General features: G+C 42.5%; 1 long non-coding RNA gene across 3 annotated transcripts in view; it reads right to left on the bottom strand.

Moving 5' to 3' along the window:
* LOC115660167 overlaps window positions 1–12,855 on the bottom strand; it is a 70,845-nt gene that overhangs the window by 10,159 nt on the left and 47,831 nt on the right. Inside the window, exon 2 of one of the 3 annotated variants that reach the window (XR_004002762.1) lies at window positions 9,441–9,671. The exons of the other annotated variants lie outside the window; for them this stretch is intronic. This is a non-coding gene — a long non-coding RNA (uncharacterized LOC115660167). The remainder of the gene's footprint in view (window positions 1–9,440; window positions 9,672–12,855) is intronic. 3 annotated transcript variants of the gene reach the window in all.

The following is a 12,855-nucleotide window of genomic DNA, read 5'->3' as shown; positions in this document are numbered from 1 at the left end:
GTGAGCCTAACGTACTTTGAAACTAAGGGATCAATCACAGAATGCTCCACACTGATTTTAATGGGAAGTTTGACTGAGTAAAGACTGCAGGATTGGACCTTAACAGACAGTAACTTGAGCTCTCAAATTGGAAAATGAGTCTCCTTGAAGAACCTATCTGGTTCAAAGAAGTCTAATTGTGTATTCTCCCTGAGACTGCTGATTTACCAGACAAGTGGGAAAATTATAAAAGACAACATTCTGTGTTCCACCTGAGTACTAAGGGAGCCTGAGGCATTATAATGTTCTTGGATATGAATGCGTATTTTATATTGCTAGTCTTTTCTAGCAACAGTAACATCAATTACAACTGTACTACCTAGTGTTTTCTTCCAACCCACCCTGCCTAGACTGATCATGTTTGTACAGGAAACCTTTGAATCACAAGCTTTCTTTTATTCAGTGAGGTCACTGTAATAAGGTTATCCTAGGTCTCATGAGATGCATCTTGAAACATGGCCTGGTTTGCAGCAGGATAATTCAAACAAGGTAATGTGATGAAATTGTTAGCCATCCCATTTGGTATGGTAATATTGAGCTTTGCCAGTTGCATCGCTACAATTTTTCATATTAAAACTGATTCTTTAGATTCCTGTAATGCTTTATTAGCTTGTCTCAGGTGTGTGAATAGAACACGTCTGTGTGCAACTTTCTCCATGGAAAGGGTAGGATTATCTTTTTTTTTTTTTTAACTGAACCATTAGACTTCATTCATAAAAGGTTAAAAATATATATATACACCACTACCCCAATATAACGCCACCCGATATAACACGAATTCGGATATAACATGGTAAAGCAGCGCTCCGGGGGGGGTGGGGCTGCGCACTCCAGTGGATCAAAGCAAGTTCGATATAACACGATTTCACCTATAACACGGTAAGATTTTTTGGCTTCCGAGGACAGTATTATATCAAGGTAGAGGGGTGTGTGTGTGTGTGTATATATATATATATATATATATATATATACACACACAAAATCAACACACAATTAAATACAAAAATCTCTTAAGCTTTTATATGTGAAATAAATCTGGGGGGGGGGTTATGATTAACTTGTAGGAAGATGACACAGTTATAGGGCTGCATGGGAGAATTTATAGCTTGTCAGCTGTGTAAAGATATCATCTTCCAAAGTATTTTCTGGGTGACATGGCAACAAAATTCACCCAGACATTAAACAGAAATCCTTTGTAAGCTCTGTCTGAGTTAGCTGTGATACTGATTAAAAGTGAATTTCTCTCTAAATGAGCTAAAGCAGGCACATCATTTGAACATCTGCAGAGTAAAATAAACATCCATTTTAATAATGTAGGGACTAAATCCTGCCCTGGTTGGCCCAGCAGGGATAAGCAGTTTGGATTCCACAGGCATACCACAGGGTCAGGAGGTGCTTCAAGCCACGCCATACAATATCCATTGCTGCCCATCTTACACTAGGTCTCCCAGGAAAAAAGTATACTATACTGCATTATTTGTAAAATCATATGCAGTTATGTAACTTAAGACTGTACAATGTTTACAAACATGGTGCAGAGTTAAGGTTGCATGCACAGCCCCAACCTTGCTATTCTTTACTTTTTAGTGTTTATACAAGCAAGGTCAATACTCTCTTCAGGCAGCATTTTTTATGGAATTTCATAGTTTTTCCTTTATTTTTTAAAGAAGAAACAAACTCTAATATCCGAACATTTCTTGCAGCTACAAAGCTACTCTTGTGTTTAGCCTCTCCACACACTCTGGGCTAGCAGCAGAGGAAGCTGCTGCCACAGGGGCACGCTGGTTATATGTACAGACTAGATTAACTTTTAAAAATAATTATAGTTTGGGGGCCAAATTCATCCATTAACTTTGGTAGAGTTATACCACGGATGAATTTGGTCCTTTATCTTCCTAGGATTTGCAATAATTTTAATTTGTTTAAACAGTAGCCACCAGTATATTTGCACATTGACTATTCTGTAAACACCCTTGGCCTGCTGGGCTATACTAGCTCTGGAAACCCTTGGATGCTGATTATTCCATGGCAGGCTGACCAAGCCATGACTGGCCAAAGACAGAAGGCCAAAGTGCAAAAATCCCACCAAAAGCTCCCAGCTGCATGACACAAACCTGCTTTGGACAGGGGAAGAGAGGTCATGCAAATAAGCTCCCCAACAATTCTTTATATTAGAACCAGTGCTCCCTCTACTGGGACCATGTAGTGCCTGGAATTCCTACCTCCCTAGGGCTAGAGTAATTTCTCTGTAGAGAGAAAACCAATTTACCAAGTATTCCTGGAGGTAGGTTGGGAAGGAACCTTCTGACTACGTCTTTCATATCTGCTGCCACTGGCTCTTGGAGGGTGCTTTTCCTTTCCCCACTGGATCTGAAGGTCTTGCCTCCTCTTGCAGTGACTGCCATCTGAAAAGCTTTCTCCTGAAGGGCACTCACGCTGTACCCAACTTCAGTTTTTAGACTAATTCATTTTTCAGAATTGCAAACCTTCCTTCAACTCTCTAGTTGGCAGATCCAATGAGGAATCTGCTTTCAGCTGTGGCCCCTTCTAATTTTTCCCATGACTTAACTGTTACGACAAGCCCTGCAATATCATTCCTATCATCATGACAGCTTCATGGCAATTAAGCACAGCAGAGCAAGAGGGTAACCCTCATAGTTGATACCAAGTGGGAACACAAGAACCTGCAACCACAGGAGGTTCTTCGGGGCTGCTGACACCACCACATCATCACCACTAGAGCCTTAGGCAAGGCATTCCTGGGAGGACCCTGCAAAGCTAGGCTTGGCAGGAAGTACTGCCCCACAGAGCCTGCGTGGCAACACCTCACAGCACAATGATTGGCTGATACGAGTATACAAACCAGGAAGCCATGATTAGGAACTGTCTGAGCAACAACATAGATTGCTTGCCTGCTTCTGCTCCAGATCCTAAAACCTTAAAGGGAACAAGTCACTCCGAACTTTGAGATGTGACAGTTGGTGTTTCCTACATACTGATCATGATATTATATGTGGCACAAACCATGTAGAAAACATATTACATGGTGCCTGTAACCTAGTAAAGTTCATTGAGTTAGGCAAAATTTGGAAGTGTTCACTTCTATTTATCTAGGAGCTTATACTTTGCTCATCACTGTGGTATTGGAGCACTGCTTCATTACTTGGGGATAGCTGTGGCATTTAGTCCCAGTCCTGGCTAATAGGTGATGCAGAACTTCACAGTTCTAGGGCTAGCATGGGAAGGATTGTCTTGGAGGCACAGTCCCTCTGTGGGAGTGGGTAGAACCACTCCCCCCCCGTCCCCAACAACAAAATTTGATTGGCTGATGTGGGAAATGCCACTCCAGAACAATGACACAGAACTGGCTACAGACCAGCCAGGAGGCTTTGAGTCAATGAGCAGATTGCAGGGAGGAGGGTGATGGGACAGAGGGACTAGCCTGTAAGTGCAGGAAGTTTGGAGGGGAACAAGGGGCCTGAACCGCTACAGCAGGACCAGATCACAGATGCCAAAGTGCAAGGGTGCTCAGTCTGAACTGGGAGCTGTTGAAAGGACAACTCACTGCTGCACTGGTGATAACAGGTGCACAGTTTGGAGCTGACAGGACATCAGAGCCCACACAGCTGGACCCACCATTCTGAGCTCACAGAGCACACCAGTGTCAGAGTACTGGAACGGGTTAGACTGATCCATGGGGGTTTGAACTGATGTGGGGTGGAGAGTCTATGTGCCTAGCTAATCAAGATGTGTGTGTCAGGGAGGGGCTGTATGCTGTACTGGGGCAAGGAAGCATGTGTAACCCCTTCTAGGAATCCTCCCCTGAGTTTACTCCTGAGTTAGATTAAGTGTTCTAAGTGTGGTACTTGTTACAGGGTTAACTCTGACCCTTAGGAGAGAGGTTGGTGTTTGTGCAGAGACATGTGGCTGAGACTTGGGATCCCTTCCTCAACTCAGGGAATCTCCCACCTGACAGCTGGTATCAGGAAAAGGATTTGGGGAGGTTAGGCAGGGACCCCTGAGGTACAGGTATCTGGAAGGTCAGGGACATCTTTGAGAAACTCTCAGCCAACCCCTCACAACACTGTCCTTGTCCTGGCAGCCTGGCCTGTCGCAGTGATTATGGCATACTACATGGGGGGCGGGCATGTTTACAGGTGATGGCCAGACCAACTTCATGATTTTCTGGAATCCACCTTTAACATGTACTGCCTCCCCGAGTACCAAAGGTAGGAATCCTGTTGGGCCAGCTTAATCTCCCACTTGATGCCTTCTCAGGGTGTGTGCTCACGCTGCTTCCTCTCTAGATCACGCAGCATACTCTGTGGGCTGCTGTGGGAGAAGAGTGCCTTCCTGCCTGTCTCCTACAGGGCAATTTGTGTCCCCTGGGAGTGTTTGGATGAAGTAGTCCCTGTAATCCCAAGTGCAGGCACTGCAAGTATTCCCTTGTCCTTGTGTCAGGTACAAAGAAGAGTGTGGTCTACTTGTGTCCTCTTCCTCCTGTGCATCTGCAGAAGGACTAGGGAAGATCTGGCCACTAGCTGTCACCTTCAGCCCCCAACTAAAACCTCTCCAGAGCATAATCAAGGATCTATAACCTATCCTGAAGGACGAACCCTCACTCTCACAGATCTTGGGAGACAGGCCAGTCCTCGCTTACAGACAGCCCCCCAACCTGAAGCAAATATTCACCTGCTACCATACACCACACAACAAAAACACTAACCCAGGAGCCTATCCTTTCAACAAAGCCCACTGCCAACTCTGTCCATATATCTATTCCGGGGACACTATCATAGGACCTAATCACATCAGCCACACCATCAGGGGCTCGTTAATCTGTACATCTACCAATGTGATATATGCCATCATGTGCCAGCAATTCCCCCCTCTGCCATGTACATTGGCCAAACCAGATAGTCTCTATGCAAAAGAATAAATGGACACAAATCAGATGTCAAGAACTGTAACATTGAAAAACCAGTCAGAGAACACTTCAACCTCCCTGGTCACTCAATTACAGACCTAAAAGTCGCAATTGTTCAACAAAAAAAACTTCAAAAACAGACTCCAACAAGAAACTGCAGAACTGGAATTAATTTGCAAAATGGACACCATTAAATTAGGCTTGAATAAAGACTGGGAGTGGATGCGTCATTACACAAACTAAAAACTATTTCCCCATGCTAATTTTCCCCTACTGTTACTCACACCTTCTTGTCAACTGTTTGAAATGGGCCAATCTGATTATCACTACAAAAGTTTTATCTGCTGCTGCTAATAGCCCACCTTAATCAATTATTCTCATTAGAGTTGGTATGGCAACCCCCATTTTTTCACATTCTCTGTATATATATCTATAGATCTATGTCTTCCTACTGTATTTTCCACTGCATGCATCTGATGAAGTGGGCTTTAGCCTACAAAAGCTTATGCTCAAATAAATTTGCTAGTCTCTAAGGTGCCACAAGTACTCCTGTTCTTTTTCGTCATCATGATTGTAATCCATGGGGCTGTCCTACTAAACAGCCTTGTATGTCTGCATGAGATCCCAAAAAACTCTGTTGCTGATAGACTTCTTCTCTCCCCTCATGTCACATCTGAGGCAGATCTTTGCAAGGGAATGTAGAGGGGGAAATGTGGTAAAATTGCCCACAAACAAAGCAGTGGACAGAGGGTCCACATAATCCAGCTGCAGATGGCACAAACATACAATGGGGGAGAAACAGTAGACTGTGTCTTTTGAGGTCCCTTCCAGTCCTACAATCTATGAATCTCCCCGAAGTAGCTTACAGTAGCTGGCAGCTGGTGAGCATTGTGAGTTATAAGATACTGAAGTACACTTTGGGACTTAGACTCCTTTTGTCAGCCAGACTGTTCAAGGGAACTTGTTCATATTTGCATTTTTGAACATTGGCTCCCTTTACAGGCTTGGGCCTAATGTGTGTGAAACCCAGTTTTACAGCTGAATGCATTACTTGGATAAACAACATAATAATTACACCTACATGCCACAAATCTGACACTTACACTGGCTCACATGTCTGTATTCATTGAGAAGACAGTGATTTACAGTGCTGAGTGCATCACACTGACCCTTAGTGTGGTTTCAGAAAGCATTTCACATCCACAGGGTATGTGTTTTTTAAATGAGAATCCTCAGGCATCACCCCAAGCTTAAACACGTGTACACTCCATTTTTCATGCAATGATTAAAGCCCCACATCAGGCATATAACATTACTTACCAGAAGTGACTTGCTGTCTTAACCCCACCCCCTCCATTTTTCAGTGAAATGAGGTTTCTGTCTCCTCAGGGCTCTACCATTTCCTTTTACTTTCTCCATGCCTGTAGGCATGGAGCAGCAGGTGTTGAAGCCCTTCCCTATATTCTCTGTTGGCTGTAGTGAGTGATTTTCATGCTTGGTGTATACAGGACCCTCATTAGGAGAGATTAACTTTAGCCAGGAGATATCGCTCTGGTTTGGAGAAGTTGAGCTGTCTCCTTCTGTTGTATTATGGCAGTAACTTCACCTTGTGAAGCAGCTGTGATAGGTCTTTTCACTCTAGTGAAAGTGTAGGTTGATGCCTAACTACTGAAGAAGCAAGCCTGAGTATGTTGTATGCATTACTGTATGTGTGTTACAGTCTTCTTGAAGATGTTTATACATGGGGGTGGGGGGCTAATGCCTCCATTTCATAGGCGTTTATTGATATAGTGGAATTATGGGAGTGGTAGGACATGGAGAGGTAAAGTAGAAGGCATTCATACCTCATTTGTGCTGTGGAACACAACTCTATGCCATCTCCACTGCTGACTCATAGGAGAAGCAATGAGGGACAGGACAGGTAAGCAGATCCCTTGCCAAGTAGATCCACTGGTCTGACCCACACAGAGCAGCATGTAAGGGCTGTGGATGCTACTGAACCTCTGATGCTGCAGTAGCTGCTGTGGGGGTACTCGGCCCCTTATTCTCAGTTTGTGAGAAGGATTCTGACTCCTGGCACAGTTCCTTTGTTCACAGAACACATACATTTGAAGGACCTGATACAAAGCTGACTGGGGTCTATGGAATAGCTTCTGTTGGTTTTAATGGGTTTGGAATCATGGCCTAGTTTACATTTTAAATTTTTGCCTGCAGTTGTTTTTGTGTGTGCGCATGTCTCTCCATCTGCCTATCCTTGAACTGGAAGTTAACTCTTTTTATGCCCATCAATACAAATACAATTTTTCAGGCATCTCTCCAGGCACCTTTTAGTCCCAGTGTAAGGTTCTGTTTATTATATTGTTACCAAAGCTCATATTAAAAACTATTTTAATTATTTTGTATTTTCCCGAGAAAATTATAACAAAGTCTGGGTTATGGATTCTGGAATCTCTGCTTCTTAAGCTATTTGAGCGTAAAGTGCAGACTAATTGCTCAAGTCTCGAAATCTCCCAACTGGAAAGAAATTCCTACCTGTAATCGAGTCTATTAGCTGTGTGCGTACCTTCAGTTCTCTAGGGTATAACTCAGGGATAACAAAGGGAATAATATCTCAAAGCCATAAGTGGCTCTAAATTAAGTCCCATAGTTACTGTATAATCTGTCTCTTTTTGTTTCTCCTATCCTAGTAATTATTGAGAGGCCCCACTGGATAAAAGGGAAGCAGAGGGAATATTTGATGAAATAACTAGGACCACTAAGAGGTATGTCTGGATGTGTGCAGCATGAATTAAGTCATTATTGGTACCCAAGTTCTGACTCTGTCCTAGCTTTGGTACAAAGATTTTGCAGGTGAGCCCCAATTTTAGGAGGGGCAGAATAGGCTATCATTTATTTCATGAGAAAGCCTTTGCTGCTGTGAAAAATTCTATAATGTAGAATGTTCACTCTAGACCTATACTGATTTACTCCCCACATACATCCCATCCCCAAAAGACTGTAGTTCTGTGGGATGACCCTAATCTGAAGGTAGAATTAAGATGGCAGCGGCTGCTTCTCTTGCTCTTGCTTTACTGGGCAAACTTAAATATGAAGAATATTCTTAATTTTAAAAATACAATTGAAGAGCTGGCACAATGACCTAGCAATGGTGCTTTGCATTGCCAAGCAAACCTGGGGTCGATGCAAGAAATCTCCACTCCTCCTTGCATGCCAATTAAAGGCAGCAACAATAGAAATCATTGTGCTCTCTCCTGTTGCTTTCAGGAAGCAAGGTGGCTGAAAGTAGGTGAGGCCACAGCTACATTCTTCCTCACAGGGAGCTAGACTGACATTGTGGAGTAGCACAGGAAGAGACTGTACTGACATTGCTCCTTCCTGGGCACTAAGGCTCCACATTGTACTATGGTTGATACATGACACTAAATTCTAGTCCAGAATAGGCAAATCGCAGGCAGCAGCAGTGAAAGCTATTCCAATTCTACCTTGCAATTTTGTTACTGTTCAGATTATAAACACATTGATTGTATTTTGACACTGTCACAATTTACATTTCAAGGCCTTAGACATTTTGACAAATGTCAGCATAAGTGTGAATTCATGCCAGCTCATTAATATGCTTCTCAACAAATGCTATGTAACCTTGCATCAATTTTAGCATAGCATCTCTATCATTTTTATGTGATTCCTTGGCTCTGTGTGTGTGTGTGCGTGTATGTGTGCACGCAAGAGAGAGAGCAAGCACCTGTGTTTTTAAGGTATATGCATGCACATTTGACATAGTTTCAAAATAAATTTCTGTATCCTCTAGGTCCATTAGCACACCATGTGGATGTCCTTCTACTGAAGAATGGAATTCTATTCCCTGTATTCTCACTGCTAATACTACAGACACTTTTATTTGCAGGACTCCCAAATAATGGGTGCTGTTTCTTTCTTTCTTTCTTTCTTTCTTTCTTTCTTTCTTTCTTTCTTTCTTTCTTTCTTTCTTTCTTTCTTTCTTTCTTTCTTTCTTTCTGTTTCTGCTTTCACCTACCCATGAAATACCTGAAACTACCTGGATAAGAATCTCAGGATTTGGCCTTTCATGTATAAAGCAGTTTACAGAATCATTATATAAATGCTAAAGGTCAACTTTCTCTGTGCTATCCTTGCAACCCGATTGAAGTTAGTGGAATTACATGGGTGGGTATGAGGGCAAGATTTGGCCAATAAAAAATAATCTCCCCACCTAATCTCTCTGTGTGTGTGTGTGTATATGTGTGTGTGTGTGTGTGTGTTCTTTCCTTTTTCCAGTATAAAAGAAAATCTTGCAGGAGTCACTGATTCCACAGAAGGCCTGCAGTAGCAGTGAGAGCGAAAGACACAGTGAAACAGGAGCTTAAACCAGAAGAGAGTTTAAAGGGGAAGAAACCATCAATCCATCACTTTGGAAAGTATTAGCTACAGCAGGCTGGACTTCTGCAAAATTTCTTACCTGGAGCCTCAGTCTCTGTGGGCATATTAAGAGGCCCAGTAGTCAGCTGGAGGAGCTATAATTATCCCACATTTGGTGCTGACATCAGTAATGGTGGAGCTGGTGACTGGTTTTAGCAAGACATTAGACAAACCCACGAGCTTGGGGGTCAGCATGTAGGCTCTTATTTCCTCTCTGTACATTTTTAACTTTTGAATGGGGTCTCTGCTGCTGCAAACACAAAGAAATAACCTGCAAATGACAGAAATATTACTCCGCTGAGGTCAAGTTCAAGAAAAATTGTAAATATATATTGCTTGTGTTTGTAGTTGAGATTTTTTGTTAATATGAAGCAGCTGGTATTGGAACTTGATGAGAGACTCATATCCCCAAAGGCTAGAAGTCCCAGTCCCAGGAATTCTATTTTCACCTTACAAGATACAAGACACTCCCTGTGGTGACCTCAGCCTGTTCCCTACTACGGGCCAAAAAAAAAAAAAGCCAAACACTTAGATGGTCTGCAGACTTTGCTGGCAGGAGATGTTCAGTCCAACTGCATGTGGTGTGTTCTGCACCTGTCACTAGTCCCAAGTCTAGTCTCTTCCTGTGCGATTTGCTAACTGTTACTAAATCCATAAGAGGGTTGAGGGACTGTGCCAGTACTGGTACTCTGGAGTCCTCTACTTCCACACTAGCTATAAAAACATTTGGGCCTAAGAGACAGATGGACCAGCCTCTTCCCTTGTGGCAACAGCAGACTTCGTTCAACCAGTCCTAGGGGTCCCCAGATCTGTGAGAGAATGACCCTGATCTGAGCTGTAGAACTGCCACTAGGAGTGACTTTAGAAGTGTAATACTCCCAGCCAAGGCCAGTTTTAAAACTGGAGTTTTATTAAATTTAGTATTTAAAAAAACTAACCAAAACAGGTTGCACATTGCTGCTCCATCCTGTCACAGAACACAAAACTCTGCTTCAATCAGAGGTATTCCCTCAACAGACCTTCAGTCCTTAAAAAGGGACAAGGCACAGTAAATCTAACCATTACTTTCTCTTATGAGAGCAACATAAGCACATTTACTTCAACATCACCCCTGACATATTGTTGATACATATTGTCACTATAGAAGCTCCAGGAAATCAATTATAGCGCTCTTGAATCTAGCAGCACCTGATATGAGTGGTTAGGGAGCAGTTAGCTAGAAAACAGGACTGTCGATGGTTCCACATAGCTTGAGGAGAAGGTCATTTGGGGAGTGGACCAGGAAGGATGATCTCCTGAGGAGATGGGAGAAATCAGAGTCCCTGTTTCTCTGTCAGGGCAGGATGGAGAGACTTTTTTGACTTTCCTGAGCCTCCCATTAACTCTCATCAGCATGAGCCAAATACAGAATGTTTGTTCCTTCTTAATAAATCTAAAACTGTGTATTTGGCTTAACTTAATATAAAAGATTGATCATTCCTTCCTGTCTTACAACGTCACATGGATTCAGTTGCCATGTGATAATCCCCTAAATGGCTGCATCATACCTCGTTTAGAGTCCAGCATGAGCATCTCTGCTTGAGCATCTTCACTCCCAATATGGCCCCTTTTCCCGCCCTGCAAGATGCAGTAGGTCTGTAGAGAATTGGTAGTGGACCCGCACAGCCCAGTGCAGCATGTGGAATAGCCTCTGATGCAGCAGATGAGCTAGTGTAACTGTGAAGAATTACAGTAGTAGTCAGCTACAGAGGATGCACCTACTGTACTGACTGTCCCCAAGCAGGATCAGGTCCCTACACAAACAAATCACTAAAGGGTTGGGGAGGGGGAAGATTCAACTGAAAACAGTAACAAATGCTGCATTACAGAACCATCTCCAAGAAAAGGGACAAAAGCAAGGCAGAAGCATTTCTAAGCACAAATAATACAAGTAAACATATACCTATAAAATACTGGTAGTATAAATTTAATTTTTTATTTAAAGTAAATCTTTACCTCACTGCCACAAGTCACGTTCTCTTACACAGCATCAAAATGAGGCTGTGTGAATATATAGACACAAAGGCAGCACTGAAGTTTCCTTAGCAACAGGAGCCATATGAACATCCCTCCTCCTCTCTCCTTGTCTTACTGCTCAGATTTCCTATTGCTTTAGTAGCTCATGAGCTTACTTACCTAGGTTCATAGGGACCTAGACTAGGGATTTAATTAATCTTTTGAAGTGTGCTGCAGATACTCCCTGTTTGACAGTTTTGAAAGTACTCCAGCTTCTTGGCATATCTCAACAGCATCTCTTAAAACTATCCTTTTAACTATTTTCTGGAGCAGTGCAGTACTAATAAGCCACATGAGACAAATTCTGGGCAGTGTTTGAGCTACACATAGGCCACAAAACATAGGAGTAAGTGGTGCAACAAGTGTCCTTCTCTGCACGCCATCTGCTGAGGCTCCATAAATTATAACTAGGAGACCCATTCCCTAAATAGAGGTTTTATAGTGCATTATTAACCAAAAAGAACATTTAATTCTTAAAATGTTGTGTAAAAAAAGATTTTGCAATACAAGTTTAGTTTAAATAAGAAAGATATACAGTATCAAAAAGAGGAATTTTTTAATGGAAGTGCTTATAGCAATCTTGAATAACAACACTGTCCGAATGTAACATATATTCTGAAATTCTTGGCTTCACTTTTAGTAAGTAGGTGAGCGTTCATTTGTGAATATAAGCACACCTACTTTGTGCATGCCCTACTGGATGTGCACATGCAAATCCCCAATAAACATGACTGGCTAAACACTTACTAAATCCAGTATGCATGTGCAAAGTAGGCATGTATTTTTGTGTGAACATTTCTAGTTGCGGAAAATCAGGCCCATAAATTAAACATATATGGTAGCGCTGAATTACAAATAATGTGAAATCTGTCTTAAGAAACCACACAACAGACCATCAGAAACTGTTTGCCTGACAGAGAAAGCAAAACAAAATTTGTGTTGGTCATTTAAAAGGGGGGGAGAAGTGGGGTGCCACTTTGAGAGTAGATTTTGATGTATATGAAATCCAAAAAAGGCACCATTGTGATTCTTTTAGTTCTTTAGTTCCACTCTAGATCTGACTATGCTGGATTATATATTAAAAAGTGCCTTGGGTGTGTAACCAACATACCTTCTGGGTGTGGTGTTCTGTCCCATCTAGTGGCACCAAGACCACTTAAAGAGAGAGATAAAATGAGTCTGCTCTACAGCCTTGGCTAACAGCCAGGTGGCTTTTAGCTCATGCTGTAGAGGCTCATGTACTAAGCTCCAGAGGTCCCTGGGTTTGATCCTGCTCGCTGATGACCAGGGTCTGTCAGCATTACATGTGCATATTGAGATCAGTTCCAGCAAAGCCGCTGTTCAGATTTGACATTGTCCTGTGAGCAGACAATGTTAGCACAACGTGTAAGAGACACAAT

The sequence above is a fragment of the Gopherus evgoodei genome, chromosome 12 (assembly GCF_007399415.2).
Source record: "Gopherus evgoodei ecotype Sinaloan lineage chromosome 12, rGopEvg1_v1.p, whole genome shotgun sequence".
NCBI lineage: Eukaryota > Metazoa > Chordata > Testudines > Testudinidae > Gopherus > Gopherus evgoodei.
The sequence above is the reverse complement of the archived record's forward strand: the minus strand, read 5'-3'. Positions and strand labels throughout refer to the sequence as shown.